Raw genomic sequence first — 21,205 nt, forward strand, 5'->3', positions numbered from 1 at the left:
TAAAACCATTTATTACAACAGAAATAACCAGTTTAGACTGGAACGCCCGGTGTTCGAGGCGAGAGGATGTCCCCGGAAGCACTAAGATCTGGAAGCGATGGGCAGGGTATAGGGACTTGATACTGGACCCCCCCAAGGGACCAAGAGGACGAACTAACGGTGGAAGATGTGGTACAGGCCTAGGCAGTGCATCATACCTACCCCAAAAAGACAACGACCAACCACAGATTGTCTGGTATACTCAAGTGTCAGGGGTTAGGGTGGGATAAGGGGTGGGTATCAGGGGGGGTTGGGTGGTTGCGGTGGGTGGGTGGTGGCGGGGGAGGGGGGTTCCGTTATTTGTCTTTTCTTGTATGGAACTTGCATTACGGATAAAAATGTGTCATGATGCCTGGTGGTGATCTCCTGACTGTGGGGAGCCACATAGTTCTTGCTTACCTGCTCAATAAAATTTTGTTGTGAAAAAAAAGAAATAACCAGTTGTCAGGGGGCCGACATGCATGAGTCTGTTACTCACGAAGACTGGTGGTCCGCCACCCCCCTTTCACCCTACGCCTTTTCCCCACAGCCACAAACCGGTACGTGGTTTGAAGTACCTGAAGCCAGCGAGAAGGAATGGACGGCCGGAATAAACATGTGCGGCTCCTTTAAGGCCGAGGATTGTGAGGACGAGGCTCCACCCAAAATGATGACAAAAGCAGGAAGTGCAAACAGGACGACGGACGGCGATTCCCCGGCGGAGGTGGAAGCAGAACGCGGAAGAGGACGCGAGGAGACCAGGACCGACAAGCAAGGAGGCCAACGGTTGGACGCTTCGCCCTGCCACGCGCCCACGGGAGGAGCGTGGCTGCGAGAGGTACGGGGCCGGGTCACGGGGTGAGTCGGGAGGTGGAAGCAGCCACCCTTGTAAATAACCTGCAAGAAACCCCCCCCCTGAGCACGAGCACTCCTAGACACGTCCGTTAACCTAACTATCTGCACTACACCCTGGTTCTTTATCCTCACTCCCGGTCCTTATCGCCCCCCCCCTTGAGTACAGGACGTAACTCGGCTTTCTCTTCGTTTCTTTTGGGTACAACGTGAGAGCTGTGGGCTGAGACGACTCCAGGAAGAGTACTACCAAGACCAGAAGGCACCGCGATCGTTCTCCGTGTACAGAGACTATAGACTACCATTTAAGTTCATGAAAAAAACGTATATCCCAATAAAGCCCTCCTTGAAACCCCTACTAAAGGCACCTGTGTTTCTGTTTGAACCACCAGCCCCCCCTGTGGCGGCCAACCCCCCTATTATCCAGTCACCCCCGGGACACCAGTTTATCAGTACATCTAAAACAAATCCAAATTATATCATTAAAACGGCAAGAAGGCACTCGGGGGGGGGGGGGGGAGCAGGGGTCGGGGAGTTGGCGGGAGGGGCGGTTGGGGGGGGGGGGGAGTAGTAGCTTGTTAAGTGTTGCTTTGTTCTATACTGGCTTGTTCTTGCTTGTAAAGAAAAGTCGATTGCATTTCAGTTGATGTCATGTTTCTAATCTGCAGATGCCTCTGGTGTGCAGAGCCCTGCGAAGTATGTGCAGTCTGTTTAAAAAAAATAATTAAAAAACGTAATCTAAAACACCCTAAAACCTACTTCTATGTGCTACATTTAGAGCATAGAAAGCAGAGCAACTTGCAGTCTCAAGTTTAAGGAGAAGAGACGCACTGCATACCTCGATGACAGTAAGGACTGTCATCATCAGAGGAGGCGTGAAGGCAGATTTCCCTGCGCAGGGCAAACACAAGCTGTGGTAGCAGCCTTCCTCCAAGACTCTGCTTTATCAGCACTAAGATAGCTGTAACATCTTTGAAGTGCACCAGCAGTAGGTGAGATCATCTTCGGACATCATCTTGTGCGATAATCTGGGTGAAGGACCTCTCCTGACAAGCCGTCAAATTCAGTCCTTCTATACTTAATCTCATCAGATTGGAATTTCTGATATAAGAGGACGTCAATTCAGACTACAGCATTTTGGGTATACATCTGTACTTGAGGAAGAGGTGTGGCGCCGCGGCTAGGGTGACTGACTCCGGAATCTTGGGATCACGGTTCGATCCCCAGCACAGGCGGCAGATTAGCCCAGCACCATGTGACTCTGGGCAATAGCTTGCTTAATCTTCCCGACGGCCCCCAGCGCCTAGAGACCCTAACGGGTGATTAAGCGCTTTACAAATGTGGATTATTATTATTATTATTATTTGACCTTGACATGGTGATAAGTAGACACTTGACCCAGACTGATGTCACATAGGTGTTATATCTGTCATTAGTTTAACAACCAGACACTTTCACAGTTCTTGGAAAGAAAAGGTTAGACGACAGCTGCGTCAAATAGCAGACATGACAATGATTCTGTATCAAATTGAGAAAGATGGCGGCCTCCACTGTTTAAAATGGTGATCTCCATTGGTTAAAATGGTGGTACTTAAAATGGAGTTAGACGAGTCAGACTTTAGGGGCTTTACGTCAGACTCTCAGCTTGCCATGGGGAATATTCAAATAGAACATAAATATGTAAAAGATACAACATAGAAGAACACAATGCTTTCCTTATCCTGATATTGCCCAACAAAGTTAAATCTAAAATCTTCTAAGTTTTCCAATTATTGATAACATATGTATATGACTAGAAGGGAACCCTCTAGCAACCAAGAAATGCGTTACTTACCTGTAACTGCAGTTATTCAGTATTGGAATCTTTCATAGATTCCCATGCCTGAATCATTCTATGTCGTCGGGATGGGAGTCCCCGGTACATAAATAAAGTAATGTCCCATTAGACATACAGAGTAATAGGCCAAAGGCCTCACATTAGTAACATATCCAGGTCCTTTTGTAATAAGGACCAACCAATCAGCTGCCACCACCCTCTGGAACCTTCCTGGAAGGAGCGCTAGTCCGTCAGATTTTCCTAAGCACAGTGCTATATAGAGGAACACCTGAGAGTACTAGGTGAGCCCTTCCAAGGGAGGTGGGTGGGTTGCATGTGAATCTATGAAAGATACCAATACTGGATAACTGCAGTTACAGGTAAGTAACGCATTTCTTATCCTGTGTTGGGGTATCTTTAGAGTAGAAAGCAATGACAAGCACATTTCCTTTTGCATATAGAACCTGAAGCATTAGTGAACAAATACACACACATACATACATACATACATACACATATATATATATATATATATATACACACATACATCACAACAGTAAACTGCAAAGAAATAAATTGCAAGTCTGGCAAAAGGTGAAATAGTGATCGGCGTTGGCGTCTTTCTCGGGGGACTCGCTGTGGGTGAGATTCGTTTCAGAGAACGAGTGTTTGTGGCGCTTATCAAGGTCGGCCCTTACCTTTCTGTGAATACCACATCTCTACTTACAAAATTACATCCTCAGGAACCCCTTATAAGTGGCTAATTCGTCTAAACACTGGGAAAGAGGTTGTCTTTACTTGTACTCTAAACTGATTTTTGAATTTGACCTTATACAACTTGATCCACATTTATCGTTTACACCTACTTAGTGTTCGATACCTTATACTTTGTGCATTATATGACCACTGGGACCCTGATCGAATTATATATTGTCTGTTGGATTTGGACCTACTGTCATGTATTCCTATAGGTTCTGAATCGATCCCCCTATTCCTGACCCTATTCTAGTTAAACAAACCAACAAGTTAACTAGCAGTCAGCCCATGAGGCAGAAAACCCCCATGATGCAGATACCGTTATCTGACGCAGTCACACTACGGCACAGGAACGTGTTATCTGATTAGGTCATAACGCTTGCGATCTAATTAGACAAGCGATATTCCTCCAGCCCCTGATAAGGCATACGGAGTTCTCATAACAAATCAAACCTATGACAACCTGGGCAAAACCCTGCGGCCATTGTTTTGATTTCACCGAGAACTTTAGTAAAAGAATGTGCTAACGAGCAAGTCGTATGACATCTTTATTGACGTATCTATGTCCATCCTTACGTCAATCTCGGCACCTTAAAGGTATAAATATTACCGATCTTGCCATATGCAAACACACGCGTGGTGACGAGACGGAGCAGCCATACTTGCCGAAGCCAAGAGCAGAGCAGACCCCGCTGGCAGCAGCCCCGCCTTCCTGACGCGCTGAGAGAAGCTGCTTTCTCCTGCCGAGAATCCAGCACCGGCGTTTCCGGGTAGCCCTCGCAGGCAGCCTGGAATATCGAGACCAGAGAGAGAGATACCATTCCTCATTCATCCTAACTTCCAGGTACAGAACTGAATAACCCCTCACAGAGAATTCTTTAGTTATTCACTTGGCAAAAACAAACTTAACTTAAACTGTAACTATCTATTCCCGCCCACGTATTAGACTTAGGTCAGGTACACGGGGTAGGCGTATCTAGAAACACCAGTTGAGTACGTTTAGTCAAATGTATATGTGTATGTAATATATTTTATTCATTTTAAAACATCATATGGCTTAGAAACCATTTCAATGTTTTTACAGTATTATTTTATACTGCTGCTCTTAATGTATGCACTTTACTTAACTATAAGTATTGCAATAATATCGATCCATTTCTCTTGTATGAGAAAAGAGACTGATCAATAAATAACACCTTTTTATTGAACACGCCCGTCTCTTCCTTTTCTCTACAATCTGATGAGACTAAGAATGCACGTACTGACTGAGTAAAATAATTTGCCTTTTGTTCACACGACTCTCGAGATTGACTCTTGATTAGGGGAGAGCAAAGTTGTCATGTTCTATGGTTGTCAGAAACTAAATCCCTTCTTGTCTAATCAGGGAAGTTAAGTCCTCCTTGAACATTCGAGAAAGTTTCTAGTGAACTCTGAGCTAAGCTGGCAAACCCAAAACTTTAAGTCTAGTATCGACAGTAGTAGACCTAGTTAACGTCTGGCCTAGGCCTTTACTGCTGTAGGTATTATTCCAATGCGCAGAGCCTATTGGGAAGATAGGAACTACACTACATGGCGCCCAACGCGTTTGAAAGGGCGATAAAACTAACGTAAGACATTTAGAGTAACTCAGTCGTGCTTTCTCACTCAGACCCCTTTTCCCAAATACTCCAAAGACGTCTGGAGTGGGTGAAAGGTTATATCCGCCAGACCTCGCAGGAGGGAACTCCTATGTATGGTTCTTGGTATAGTCAACGTTGAAGGATAAACAGTTCCAAAATATTGTGCATCTAATCTTTGTTTCCATAAGAAAACTGATCTGCAAACAAACAAAATAACCATCCTGTCGGTAAAATGGCAGACAGTGATGAAGAAAGAGAGGCAGTTAGATTAGCAGCTGACATAGCAGAAGCTGATACTGCACTACAAAATGCAGACCCGGAGATAATACTCATCCCGGTCATTAAAAGAAAATCTATAACCTTAAAACTTATAGAAAATGGACTGACACCTAGAGGTGGTACAGTCATATTCGTAATTGAGGCACACGAATATCGGCAGACAGAGGTATATTATTCATGGATACATTTTCCAGCAGCAAATGCTGTAACAAAGTACTTCCACTATTACAAAATAGAGGAACCTCCTAATGAGTACACTCCTTTCGAGGAGGTGGAAGTACCACTCAAATTCCAAGAGCATTTGCTCTTATTTGATGGCGCCCTAAAACATAACAATCACATCACCAGGAGCGGTCCTTTAGGTAGACCAGGAGAAACGTGGCCGGTCCTAGCCGGATACACACCACACCCAGACATCAATGGGATGTCTGCAGCAGAGCTGTTAACACAGCTAAAACAATTAATGAAAATACATAGACAATTAGTCCAATATGTGATGCGGACTTCAACAATTCAGCCAGTGATTAAACTTCCACAGCTGACCCCTCACCAGGGGAACACAAATAAAATTACACCACAGAACATCCAATCCTGCCTAGGTAAAGTACCGGCTAAACGGAAACAAATACCATTTTGGCTAGCGCAAAAAATCACCCAAATAGAGGCGGTGTTTCCTGACACCACCCCGCTAGAAAAGCACAGGATTCTGACTATCTGTCTCCCAATGGGAATCGCACCACACATTGAGGACTGTGACACTTGGGGTACAGTCTTTGCTTCCATCTACACAAAAACGCACGGTGTTCCATCCATTTCGGTGATACCAGATGTGCTAAAACAAATTCAAGACGAATATGGTCCTGAACCCGCTTTAACTCTTGGTATGAAATTACTGAAAGACTTCAAGCAGGTCTCGGCTATACTATTAGCCAACATAAAAGGTGAAGCAGCAAACGTGGCGATCCGCCAGAGGTTAAAAGAGACAGATATAGCAGACCAACCAGCTGAAATTGCCAGAATCATAGAAAAATCCTATGAGGAACTAGGTAGAGATAGTTTAGGTGGAATACCAGTAAAACCGCAACTGACTGAAAGTCCAGAAAACATATTTTTTAATAATAATTCACCAAAAAAGAACTGGGATGGAAACAAACAATCCAATCCTAAAGAAAAGAAATTCCAGTCCAGAGGAAGGTCTCCTAGGCGAAGAGAGAAATCTCCGAACCAAAGACACAGGTCACCCCAGAGTGACCCCTCTGGGAAAAGATATAACCTTAGAAATAGGGATAATATTAAAAAGCCTGATAGATATCAAGACATTGATACACGTCCCTCTCAATCTTTTCAGAATTCCTCGCAGAAATCGGAAAGAAGAGGACGATCAGAACAGAGAGAAGAGCACGCCAAGTCCAAAGACAAGGAACCTGCTCAGCTAAAAAAGAAATTACAATTTCCAAAAAAGAAGGTAGCCAGTATCAAGGTAGTTAACAATGCCGAGAATACTGAGGACACAACTGAAAAACGGGGAATGGGCTCAGACAATGCTAGACAGCGCAGCAGAAGTGAGCATAGCTCGCAAAGTCCTTATGAATCATCTGGAGACAGTGGACACGAATGAATATCTTCAAGTGGAAACTGCAGACACCAGGGTTAGCAAACCTCACAAGATATACGAGATAACATTACGTATAGAGGGAGATAAGACTAGGAAAATAAGGGGACTATTTTGGGATAACCTCTCCAAGGGTTATGACATCCTTCTAGCTGAAAAAGACTGGCCACCAGAGTTTGTCAGGGAGTGCCCTCATGGCGAAGAAGTAATTATGCCTGCCTTCTCAAATCAAATTCCAATTCATAAAAAATACACACTTGCCAGAAAGTGGGCAGTGGCTCTAGCACCTGCTTTATATAAAAATCATGTAGGATGGGATGAGGACTCCCCTCCTCACAAAATCCAGTTAAAATCACAACCAACTGCACAAAGGCAGTACCCAATTAAGCAAGAAGCTAAAAAACAGGTAAATGAAATACTAGATCAGCTAGAATACCAGGGGGTGATTGAAACTTGCACCTCACAAATGAACAACCCTTTGTTTCCGGTCTCCAAACCAGACAATTCATATCGTCTAGTTTTGGATTACCGACACCTTAACACATGTTGCAAAACTTTTGCAGTGCAAAACTCACACAGTGCTGCACTAATGAATAACATAGTGCGCAAAAAATACAAAACAACATTAGACATCTCTAATGGATTCTTTTGTCAAAACATAGCACCAGAGAGCAGATATTTAACTGCATTCTCAATAAATGGCACTCAAAAACAATTCTGTCGGTTAGCCCAGGGGTACAAGAACAGCCCGGGGGTATTCTCAGCGAGAGTAACAGAATTACTACAACTATATGATGATGAAGCATTATCTTATGTCGATGACATCTACTTAACAGATGATGACTTGGAGACTCACTTGAAAAGAGTGAACACCATAATACTTGGGTTCGCTGCAGAGGGTTACAAATTCAACTTTAAAAAATCCAGAATTGCCCATCTGACAGTCCTATTCTTAGGATATGAGTTATCAAGTGAAGGCAAAAGCCTGGCTGACAATTTCCTAGAGAAATGTGCCGTACTCCAAGCACCTAGAACACTAAAAAACTTACAGTCGATTCTAGGCTTCCTAAATTTCGGAAGAACATACATTGCAAACTACGCAGAAAGGGTCAAACCCCTTTATGATCTAATTAAACCAGATTTTAAAAGATCCAATTGGACTCAAATACACACAGAAATTTTGAGATCCTTACAAACAGACATGCTAATTAAAACAAAATTAGAAACACGTGATAACACACGCAATCTTGTGATTCGAGTCATCCCAGGGAGATGCGGATTCACATACCTGACCTCTAATGAGGGAGAAAAGGTACCAATTGCATTCAAATCACACTTGTACACAAAAGCTGAACAGAAATTCAGCAACAAAGAAAAAATTGTTCATGCAGTTCAAACCGCAATAGCTAGAGAAAAAGATCAAGCAGACGGTAGACATATCACAGTCAGAACAGCTGAATCAGCCTTTGAGGCATTAACAACACCGTGTAATTTACCAACAACAACATTGGATCCAGAATGGTTACAATGGGTGAATTCAATCACAACGGACAAAGTATACTACTACTTTGATCCAGAACTAGAAGAATTGAAAAATCTAGCATATGAAGAAACATATCCTCTGCCAATCGACATTCTGCCTTTACGACATTACGCCTGTGTAATCTATACAGACGGACATGCTCAACCCTCCGTTTGGGGAGAACAAGCATACAACCCCACATGTGAGATTACAAAAGAAGTGTGGCGCGGAGGTAAACTAAAACCTCTATTAACAAAGACACACTCAGTAGAAACTAATTCAGAACAACAAACTGAAATATTAGCTTTGAAAATGGCGCTAGATAATGCGGATCGCGAATTCCCGACACTTATAGTGTCAGATTCATATTACTGCGTCAAATCATATAACAAGGATTTGCAGACATGGATTCAAAACGGTTACAAAGATGACACAGATGCACCAATAAAGCAGAAACTGCTCTGGGAACAAATAGCTCTTTTACAAAAAGAACTACCAAAGACTCACGTGACACACTCACTGAGTCATCAGCGTGATGGCGTTCACGTTGTAGGGAATTCATTGGCTGAAACAGCCGCAGCGGCAGCCACTAAATAGGCTCCCGTAGTTCGAAAAAAGCGTACATTAAAATACATTGACGGTGAAACAGTGCTGGCGGTGAAAACGTCATCAAAAGACGACTGCTCAGCGTTACCGATCAACTATCCACTCAATTATACATACATAATCGATGCAAACTCCGTCCCTTTTGCTCGAATCCCTGGAGTGGGGGATAGGGTGATTCCAAACATGGACAGGAGAAACTTGTTAATCGCAGACGCACATATGGGCGAGGGTCTCAGACACCTCAAACTAAAAGATTCTCTGGAAGAATTACAATCACGGTACTGGTGGCCAGGCATGAGCCTGCGTCACACCATGTTTGTAAAAAACTGCCCAAACTGCAACAGAGATCGCAGTGGGGAGAGAAACAGTTTAATACCTCGTCGTTCTACTCCAGGAAAAATCAGGAGTAAAAAGGAAGGGTTGCGATTAACATATACAGGCTAGTTTCCACTTATAATGTAGATCACCAGCACTCGGCTGACGTCCGGACTGTTATACAAAGATTTGCGGGTCTAAATGGCATATACGCTAAGCGCATGCTACGTTTGACTATTGTTTTCACCCAAGCCCTCCAGCCTGGGGGGAAACATGGCCAAATGAGCATAGTCCAGCGGGAATCTTCTCACTTCCTTCCTGAGGGTACGGGACGGTGTAAAGAAAAAACCAAGGCATAAAGCAATCTATAACGGAAAGGATATTAGGTTCGGGAGCTGGGTGGGTCAAACATCTAATAAGTGTCCAACGTAGTCTCAATAACTTGCCAAGAAATTCTCTGAAGGGATTCAGTGCGTACGAATTATTATTTGGAACTAGGATGATGATCTCTGACATTGATAGTCAGACTTCAGTGGTGAAAGAAAAAAGCTTTGATATCAAAGACCGTTTGGCTATTTTGCAGGACTTAAACAAAACAAGAAAAGACCTGAGCAACATAAAGTTGAAACAACAGCCAACAACCACTGAAGAACCACCACCTGTCCCAGCAAGACCTGTCTGGATTCCAAAAGTCGGGGATCTAGTCAGGGAAAAGATCGCGGTAAAGAAGGAATTTGGGCCTTCTTACAGAAAAGCAGTTCCTGTCTTGTCTGTCAACGGGACAAGATCAGTTGTACTACCGCCACTTGCTGGAAAAAAGGAGAACCGAGTTGTATCCATCGACCTGGTAAAACCACAACATGTGGCCGATAACAAACAGTAGGCCAAGTGGACTCCCAATAAGTAGCAGAACACCAAGGTTTGCTACCAGTACAGAGGTCCTAACGAAGAGGCTCATCACATTCGAAACGCCTACAGAAGAACAACAAGGACTATGCAACAATGCAATAGAATTCAGACCTCTGAAAACCCAAATAAAAACATTTAGCAGAGACACACCAATCTATAATGAAGTACCAAGTGAAAATGCAAGAAACAGTAATCCTGAAGCAATTGGAACAATTGACAGAACAGCATCTGGCTACTTCATAAACTTCGATGATTCCTCTGAAGGCTTCAGTGAATCAAAGACACAGCCATCATCAAAAACCTTTAAAGATAAAGCCAAAGAACTTTTGAAACAACTGAAAGAAACATATCTGATTTCCCCATGGATTGAATTTTGGGTGGGTTTTGGTGCATTTATCCTCATACTTTGGCTCATCATGATACTAACATTGGGACGCTTTATTGAGGGAAAATATGCAAAAATGGACACAGCAAGTCAGAAAATCAACTTGATCCTCAAACCACACACATCTTCACACGTCGAGAAAAGAGAACTTTCTTCAGCCAACTTCACAGCCAATCCGATACCTGGTGGGGTAGCTTGGGACAACACTGACTATGAAATTTATGGTCCGGTCGAGATCCTGAAATATCCACACCAAATTAAGATCTCATTGAGTGACTTTGCAAAACCAAACTCATTTGCTGATGATTGGGACTTCGAAAGCATTAATAATATGATGTCTGACTTAGTAATGTCTGCTAAATTTACCAAACATGATTATTTGCAGGGTTCTACAAATTATGACAGTATGTATTGCTATAACCACTATGGTAACCACTTTTTACATAGATCTGCAAAACCTAGAAATGTTTTAAATTATAATCAATGGGAACATTGTGCAACACCTCCAAAAGGGAGCTCAAGAACCGTTTACGACAAATATTCATATTTTTCAGGTTTTAACACAAGTAATGCTGAAACATTTTATTTTAAATTGTCAAACAAAACAGGGACCAAGACCATGATAACCAACACAAAATTGTTATATTCAGACTCATTCTTTGAAAAAATGAATAATTTTGGTTTTGAATATTGGGACAAGAATGTTGAATTGAAAAGTGTTTGGGGTACAAAAGAATGGCAAGTACAGGGTATAGAAGCTTTGTTTAGAGCCTGCATGATCCCAGAACAAATGATATTTTTAAATGACACTGTTCAACAAACCACCTGTCTTGGCCTAGCCAAAATCAAAGATTTAAATAAACCGTCTACTCCAAAGCCAACAATGTTTAGCAACACTTCTACAGATGAAGAGATAGACGTAAACCATATATTAAACCAAAACAGAACACATCCTGATTGGAAACAGTGGTTGATCTGGCCCACAGATACTAATAACTGTCAAGACAGATTCCTGAACAAAACACAGGGGTTCAAAATGACCAGGCCAGACCCTAGATATCCTCAAAGACATCACCCAGGGATAATAACCACCTACAGTGTGGGCAAATTATGCCTTCAATGGCTGCAAACTTCCACACTGGCAGAAATTAAGCAACACCTAACTTTACTTACTGATGGTGCTGACTTGCGTGATTTCACTTTGGGACCACGCAAACAGCGTCAAAAGCGTTTCATAGCAGCCTCTGTATATGCAGCATACAATGAGGCCTGGAAGGTTACTCAAATTGAAACAGCAGAGAGAATACGGGAAATTGACCGTATTAATTTGGAAAAATCACTTTCTGTAGTAGACAATGGGTTAATGACTGTCCTCCAGAATTTTTTCTTTGGACAGCATTGTGTCGTCAGCAATCGATATATTATCGCAAGACTTACTGTTATTACAACACGGTCAGTCACAATTGCGTTCTATTGTACAGCTTGGCTGGACGTTACAAAATCTGCGTTCAGGCTATGTGCCTTGGCGTTTAATCAACACAACGTCACTATTCCAAATCTTTAACCTTACTGATAGACAAATCGGTATGGCACAAAAGGGTGCTGATTATACAATCTTGAGCATTGAAAAACTAGAAAGATTACCAATGACAATGTCAGAACGACCTGTCAGTGAATGGATAATACATGGGATAATAAATATTCCAATCTCAACCTTCAGGTTTCAATACTGCCAAAAATATATACAGGCTGGCATGTACGAGAAATTGGGAAAGAGGTACCTTAAAACAACATGGAGCCTGCCCTATTCACATGCATGTGTCAGTAATAAAGGACAGAAAGTGTTTCTTAGTGGCAACAATTGTGCGATGTCACTAAGTGGCACACTTCTGTGTAACGGAATTAGTTTGCATGGAGCCTGTGAAGGGAATTCATACAACCTTTCATGTCACCAGCAAGGCGCACCTGCAACAGAAATAGAACCATTCTTTCAAAGACTCTATAATGGGAGTTACATTCTTATTGTAGACCGCAGATGTTGTAGTCTTATGCCCGGGACTCCTTATCTAGTAACTACGACTGTGAAGGTCAAGTGCTGTGGACGCTCGTTGTTCCCTAGCTCCTTCCCAGACAGGGAGGCAAGGGCATGGCCCGATTTGAAAATTACTTCTATTCGAATAGATACTTTAAGCAGAATGAAAACAGTCCTTCTTCAGACGCCTACCAGGCTCTCGTCATCAAAAGAAACGTATGATCTACAAGTCGCAAGGACGACTGCAGAGATACATACATTATTATCAACTAATTCCCCCGTACATTTCGCGGAAATCCTGAATGAAATCTTAAATATTTCTGATACCAATGGGGTCTCAAAGGTATTTAAGATGGCATTAACACCATTCAAAGCCATACTGGGTATTTTTCCAGATTTCGTCCATTCGATTTTTGGCGGACTTCCCCTGATCTTGGGACTAATTGCAGGAATCCTATTCTTAGTCCTTATTTTTCGTTATGGCAACCCATGTCACAGACAAAACTCTTGCGACAAGGGAAGAAACAATCCTAGCCATTGGATACCGGGACCGGATATCAAAAATCCTGGGACTCTCCCGGCTTAGAGACCTGAACATGACTTGGTTTCTATCATTTCGACCAATGTGGCAAAGAAGTGTTTTACCTGTATTGAGGTGTCTGCTATGCGGAGAAGAATGCGTGTTAGACACCTGTCTGACGCTACAATCGGATGCGCCGATGGATGCAGAAACATTGTTGAGCCCGATCAAGGTTCATGCTTTGTGCTGCCCTCAAAGGCTACCAATCCTGATGACGGCATTCGTGGAAGCTTCACCACTGCGATTGATGGGTAGTGAAGTTCAAGATGAAAGCAGCATCGAACAGGTACGACCTTCTATCAGCAATGCGAATCAGAATGTCAATGGAGACAATCATGCACAAGAATGCATGATTACACCTATTTCCGAGTTAGTGGAACTTTCCCAGGAAGCTGTTGACAGTTTTTTCGAAAGCCTAAATGATATGATGTTCTCACCCGAACAGAAATAGAGACTTTTGAACAAGCCCGCACACGGCATTCCCTGAATTCGGCCTTCAACTTTAAATAATAAAGTCACATGAACTATTTTTCACTCCAGTTCACGGACAGCAACTCTTTCAGAAGCCCAAATTCATTTTTTCGGTTTTTCGGGACACTTATCTTCTGCTTAAAGTAAGAAACTATTCCTAAAGAACTAAGATTTCTATTTTTTAGATACTTTATAGACTTTAGCTGCCCGCTGGTATGTTCATAAATATTTTATTCTGTGATGGAATTGTCTCGAAACTTTTTTCTGTATTTAAGAAACCATTTCATGTGTAATTCACATATACCATACAAGCAATAATGTATACAAATGCGATTACTTTGGCATTATTCTACAGCTTGAGTGCATACAATATATATGTCTGCAATTTTTAAGTATATTTGAAAATTTCAAAATGCATTTACGTATTTTGGGGTGGTAAGGTATACACACTACTCTATAGTATGTTGTACTATGTTATACTATGCCTAGATTAGTAAATATGTCCATAGTTAGCGTGGAGTGGGTGTCATGTATTCCTATAGGTTCTGAATCGATCCCCCTATTCCTGACCCTATTCTAGTTAAACAAACCAACAAGTTAACTAGCAGTCAGCCCATGAGGCAGAAAACCCCCATGATGCAGATACCGTTATCTGACGCAGTCACACTACGGCACAGGAACGTGTTATCTGATTAGGTCATAACGCTTGCGATCTAATTAGACAAGCGATATTCCTCCAGCCCCTGATAAGGCATACGGAGTTCTCATAACAAATCAAACCTATGACAACCTGGGCAAAACCCTGCGGCCATTGTTTTGATTTCACCGAGAACTTTAGTAAAAGAATGTGCTAACGAGCAAGTCGTATGACATCTTTATTGACGTATCTATGTCCATCCTTACGTCAATCTCGGCACCTTAAAGGTATAAATATTACCGATCTTGCCATATGCAAACACACGCGTGTTGACGAGACGGAGCAGCCATACTTGCCGAAGCCAAGAGCAGAGCAGACCCCGCTGGCAGCAGCCCCGCCTTCCTGACGCGCTGAGAGAAGCTGCTTTCTCCTGCCGAGAATCCAGCACCGGCGTTTCCGGGTAGCCCTCGCAGGCAGCCTGGAATATCGAGACCAGAGAGAGAGAGATACCATTCCTCATTCATCCTAACTTCCAGGTACAGAACTGAATAACCCCTCACAGAGAATTCTTTAGTTATTCACTTGGCAAAAACAAACTTAACTTAAACTGTAACTATCTATTCCCGCCCACGTATTAGACTTAGGTCAGGTACACGGGGTAGGCGTATCTAGAAACACCAGTTGAGTACGTTTAGTCAAATGTATATGTGTATGTAATATATTTTATTCATTTTAAAACATCATATGGCTTAGAAACCATATCAATGTTTTTACAGTATTATTTTATACTGCTGCTCTTAATGTATGCACTTTACTTAACTATAAGTATTGCAATAATATCGATCCATTTCTCTTGTATGAGAAAAGAGACTGATCAATAAATAACACCTTTTTATTGAACACGCCCGTCTCTTCCTTTTCTCTACATTCTGATGAGACTAAGAATGCACGTACTGACTGAGTAAAATAATTTGCCTTTTGTTCACACGACTCTCGAGATTGACTCTTGATTAGGGGAGAGCAAAGTTGTCATGTTCTATGGTTGTCAGAAACTAAATCCCTTCTTGTCTAATCAGGGAAGTTAAGTCCTCCTTGAACATTCGAGAAAGTTTCTAGTGAACTCTGAGCTAAGCTGGCAAACCCAAAACTTTAAGTCTAGTATCGACAGTAGTAGACCTAGTTAACGTCTGGCCTAGGCCTTTACTGCTGTAGGTATTATTCCAATGCGCAGAGCCTATTGGGAAGATAGGAACTACACTACACTACATATTTCAGCTTGTTTATTACCATTTGATTAATTTGCCCTGACGAAGCTCCCAAGGTGGGGAGCGAAACGCGTTGGCTGTCCTGTGCACCCCATAAAGAACAAAACAATTTAATAAAAAGAAGTTGATTCTCAGAACATTTTGGACTTTGTGACTTTCTCCATAACTGGTGCTCCCTCTACGAGTCTTTTTCAAGTGATACGGAAATGAGCGAGGAAAAATAAGAGAAAGGTTGGTGGGAAGGAAGGAAGGCTCACCTCTATCGAAATAGATGATGCAACACAGCCTGTCCCACCGCAGTATCCTTCGTGAGTTCTGTATCCAAACAGTAATGTTTGGTAAATGTATGTGGCCGCTCTGCAAATCTCTGTGATGGGCACACCTGAAAATAGTGCCTTAGAAGTAGAGACTGCCCTCGTGGAATGGGCACATATCCGTGATTGTAAAGGCTGACCAGCCTGCTGGTGACAGAAGACAATGGCACCAGAGATCCATCTGGAAATGCAAGGGCTAAAAGGAGCACAGTTTTCCAAGATAGGAACTTGAGGTCAGCTCTGTGTATCGGCTCAAAAGTGTGCTTCATCAGCTGAGCAAGTACTGTGTTTAGTTGCCATGTTGGAGGTGGCGACTTTACAGGAGGGAAAGTCCGAAACAGGCCTTGGAGAAACTGTTTTATTAATCTGTTCGACCAAAGAGAACGTCCATTATAACATCTCCTGAAACGGGATTTCGCAGCCAGGTGTACTTTGACGGAAGCGTGGGCGAGGCCCGAAGTAGCCAAATGAAGGAGGTATGGTAATATCTCTTCTGGAGAGGATGTGAAAGGATGCACTCCAGCCGACCTGCACCAGATACAGAATCTCTTCTTGTTTGTGCTATCTGCTCGACACGGGATAGGACAGCTCTGCATTTCGGAGGAATGTTCAAATCCTGAAACTCGTGGAACTCAGGAGCAAGGCCGACAATTTGAGAGAAGCTGGGTCCGGGTGCTGGACTTGTCCTTGGTTAATTGTGAGAAGAGATGGAAACAGTGGCAATGGAATTGGTGTTTGCCGGGAGAGGAGATGAAGCTCCGTGAACCAGTGTTGGCAAGGCCATGCTGGGGCTATTAGAATCAGTGTGCAAGGTTCTGCCTTCATCTTCCTGAGGATCCTGGGGATCAGTGGAATCGGCGGAAAGGGGTAGGCGAATACGCCAAACCATGCTATTGAAAATGCATTCCCCAGAGATCCCTGTTGGGGATGCCAACTTGTGAAGTGTTGGCATTTGGCGTATTGTCGTGTGGCGAAAAGATCCAACAGGGGTTCGCCACACAGAGAGAAGACACTGTTGAGAGTGTGTTGGTCTAACTCCCACTCGTGGTAGGTGGTCTGCATTCTGCTCAGTGAGTCTGCCAACACATTGTCCTTTCCTGCAACGTATTCCGCTCGTAGGGAAACTTTGTTCCGAAGAGACCAGTGCCAGATTTTTTGTGATTCTTGAGAGAGTGAGAGCGAATGTGCCCCCCCCTGCTTGTTCAGGTAGTGCATTGTCGTAGTGTTGTCCGTCGTGACAAGCACTTGCAAACCTTTTATTCTGGGAAGGAAAGCCAGGAGGGGTAGGTAGACAGCTCTGAGTTCTAGGAGGTTTATGTGTAGTCTTCGCTCGGGAGGTGACCACTTCACGCTGATCTGCTCCCAACCTTCCAGAGACGCATCCGTAGTTATAACCTGAGGAGATGCTTGAGTCAGGAAGGGTAGGCCACAAGGCAGATTGTGTGGCTGAATACACCATTCGAGAGCGGCGACCATCTGAGGAGTCACCAGTATGGTGTCGTCGAAGGATCCGCTGATTTGAATCCATTGTTTAGAGAGAGCCTCTTGAAGAGGGAGACGACAGTATGGAACCAGGAGGATGCAGGAAGACATCATTCCGAGGAGAGATTTGAAGTGGCGCACTGAAAAAGACTTTCTTATGCGCACGCGCTCTGCCAATCGTAGGAGTTTTTGTTGCCGTTCCTGCGATGGATAAGCTTTCTTCAGGACCATATCTAAAACCGCTCCCAAAAATTGTATCCTCTGAGAAGGCTGTAAAACTGACTTGCCTGGGTTGAGGGTAAGACCCAATCTTTTGAAAAGCTGTAGACAGGCTTTGGAAGATCTTCTCCCGCTGTCGAGAGGGTGCCTTGACGAGCCAGTCAACGAGATATGGAAAGATTTGGTAATGCTGTTGCCTGAGAAATGCAGCCACTGGCGCAAGGAATTTTGTGAAAATGCGTGGGGCTGACTTGAGCCGAAAGACATGACTCGGAATTAGTAATGCCTGCCCGCTACAGCAAACCTTAAATATTTTTTCTGCCTCTTGTGGATCGGAATATGAAAGTAGGCATCCCGGAGGTCCAGGAATGCCATGCAGTCGTTCGCATTTAGAAGCTGTAGGACTTCCTGGATAGTGACCAAGCAAAATGATTGTTTTTTCAGATATTTGTTTATACTTCTCAAATCTAGGATCGGTCGCCATTTCTTTTCCTTCTTTCGCACCAAGAAGAACCGGGAGTAAAAACCTTGTCCTTTTTGACGGACAGGTACCCGTTCAATAGCACCCTTCTGGAGCATCGCTGATATTTCCATGAATAAGACGTGCAGATGTTTCTGATTCCTATGTGGAGGAGGTGTTGGCGGTGGGGTTTGGACAAATTCCAGGGAATGTCCGAACTGCACCAGTTGAAGAACCCAACGATACATTGTGATTTGACTCCAATTGTGAAGATAGTGGGAAATATTTCGTCCCACACTGGAAGGTGGAAAAGAAACAGAGACTGGCAGCAGAGAGAAGTCATTGACGTCGCGCCGAATCCTTCTGCCGTCCGGCTTTTCCTCGGAAAGAAGACTTGTTGTATGAAGTCTGCGCTTGCAGTCTTTGCTGAAATTGCAGCCTGTACTGGTTAGAGGAGGAATATGAAGATCTATATTGTTGGTAGCTTCCTCTGTTAGAGTATTGTCCTCTGCCCCATGAGCCACGAAAATTGGTGGTTTTATATTGAAGGGTACCCAGGGCTCTGTGTCTTTCTTAATGCCTTGGAGGGCCTCATCAATGTGGGTACCGAAAAGGAGTTGTCCGTCATAAGGCATATGAAGGATCTTGGTTTGTATTTCAGGTCGGAATGTTGTTGCCTTAAGTCACCCTTGGCGCCACAGAACTGCCGCACCAGCCAGTTGGCGGAAACCAGTTGAAGCGATGTCCATAGCACAATCTATTATTTCAGAAGCCGAACTTTCGCCCTCCAAAAACACCTTTCTTGCTTGGTCTTTGGATTCTTGCGGCAAGGAGTCCAAATATGGTACTAGATCTGACCACATTTGTCTGTTGTAGCGTCCCAAAAGCGCCAGTGAGTTTAGACGCTTGTACTTTTAGCGCTGACATAGAGGAAAAGACCTCCCCTATATTGTCCAGGAACCTGCCCTCCTTATCCGTGGGAGCTGACAGTGTGACAGAAGGGTGCTTAAATCTGCGTTGCGCTGCCTGAGTGATCACAGAATCAGGCTTTGGATGCCAAATGAGACAGGCTGGAGCATCGTCTGGAGCCCTATATTTCTTGTCCAACCTTGGCAGAACTGGAGGGACTGTAGAGGGATTTTGCATGATCTTGATGCCCTGATCCCAAATATAGTTGATGATGGGCATCGACAGGACAGTCTTTTTATAAGGTTCCTTGAAATCGTAAAGGAAACAGTCCTTCTGGGGAGAGGGCATAGGTAAGTTTGAATCGTTGGGCAGCTCTCTCCAGGAGATTATGAAAACGTCCTATATCCTCAGGAGGTGAGTCCGCCTGAGGAGGCAAAGGCGATGGGGGAAAAGGGATAACAGTCGTCCCATTCGTCATGGTGTGATTGTGTATCCTGAAGCTCACCCTCTTCCTGTCCATCATCATCATCATCGTCGTCCGTAGATGGAAAGGGTGGCACCGGCACCTCAATGGGAACAGGTGGAGGAGGTGGTACGTGCACTCTCTGTGGCGGTGACAACACTGTAGCAGGAGAAGGCGTAGAGGTAGGGAACCTCTTTCTGTAGTCAGAGATCATAAATTACAGATCCGAGACCAAGGCTGAAGGTAGACAAACCATCTGTTGTTGTTGCTGATTAGTGTCCTCACGATAATACTCCTGCTCTTCCATATCCTGAAGTTACAAAAAGGGTAAAACCCGGAATCACTGGGACCTGGGTACAAGACAGTAAGTATAAAGGTGGTCCCAGTGTAATACACACTTTGAGCGGGGGGGTGAGAGCTTACAAAAGCAAAAGTTACAAAAATACAAATCATGGACGGAGGAAAACTATCACCAATGTTATTTAATCACATTGGGAAAACACAATGCATTTGACACAAAGAACAGGTCGGCAGAACAATTTTATAAAAATATTCTTGAAAATAATATCACATTTGAGTGTATGGTGGGAGAAAGGGTCGAAAGAAAGAAAGGTTTGTGAAGTAAAAGTGAAGGTTAAGCGGAAGTGACAGAAAATCACATATAAATTATCCAGTTGGTATAAATACACAGGTTACATACATAAAAATGCCATATAGTCATAAAGAACACAGTTAATTAATCACTGTCAATTCCGTATTGGCAAAAGTTTGTGAAGTCGACGTTTCGACCCCTATAACCGTAGGTATCTTGAACCTTACTGCTGGGGTCTTCTTCAGAACTAGTGGTGTGTGGGGGAGGAGGACGTTTGACACCTAGAGAAAGGGCGGCATGAGTAAGTGCCTTTCTAGTGTTTAAAAATGGAAGTTAAAAATTAAATTGAGGAATAATTACCAGAGGGACAAGTAAATGGCACGGGAAAAAGGCTTTTTGAAAGTGTGCTTCACCCTCGGTGTGGAGTCAGAGGGTCTGGAGCTAGTTTCTTTGAATCTGGAAAGGAAGAAGAGTCTTTTGCAGGCACATCCTAAAGTTTTGAAACCTCTGAAGGCTGTTTTTGCGTCTTCGTTTGAGGTTGCTGCAAAGAAGGTCCTGGAGAAGCTTCTCTGGGATTTTCTGAGGAGTTTTTGAAGAGGTTTTCGAAGATGTTTCACTCTTCTCAGAGTACCTTAAGTATCTGCAGCCAAGTCAAAAGCCTTACCTCAAGGTCTTTTAAAGTTTTCGTAGAAAATGTCTGACATACCTTGCAGTCTTTAGGAGAATTGTCTGGATAAAGACAGTATAGACAGTCCTTGTGCTGGTCATCGACGTGCAATCTCTTCTTTTTCCAAGTCTCACAGGGCCTAAAAAGGCCTTTTTAGGGGTATCCGACATAAAGACAGTGTAGACCTCACTCAGATATTGAAAAAGTTGAAGAAAATACCTCAAACCCAAAGATACTGAAAGAACCTGAGCAGAGCTCAGTGGAGACTCCCTCAGCACGACGTGCGGTAGAAAATCTGAGGGACTAGAGCTCCTTCCAGGAAGGTGCCAGAGGGTGGTGGCAGCTGATTGATTGCTTACTAGAGTTTGGTCCTTATTACAAAAGGACCTGGATATGTTACTAATGTGGGGCCTTTGGCCTATTAC

At 43.4% G+C, this 21,205-nt stretch overlaps 1 protein-coding gene across 5 annotated transcripts in view; it reads right to left on the bottom strand.

Annotated features, from left to right (window-relative positions):
* ZNF236 (zinc finger protein 236) overlaps positions 1–21,205 on the bottom strand; it is a 1,196,152-nt gene that overhangs the window by 928,153 nt on the left and 246,794 nt on the right. The gene's annotated exons all lie outside the window — the stretch shown is intronic.

This window comes from Lissotriton helveticus, chromosome 4_1 (genome assembly GCF_964261635.1).
Source record: "Lissotriton helveticus chromosome 4_1, aLisHel1.1, whole genome shotgun sequence".
NCBI classification, from domain to species: domain Eukaryota; kingdom Metazoa; phylum Chordata; class Amphibia; order Caudata; family Salamandridae; genus Lissotriton; species Lissotriton helveticus.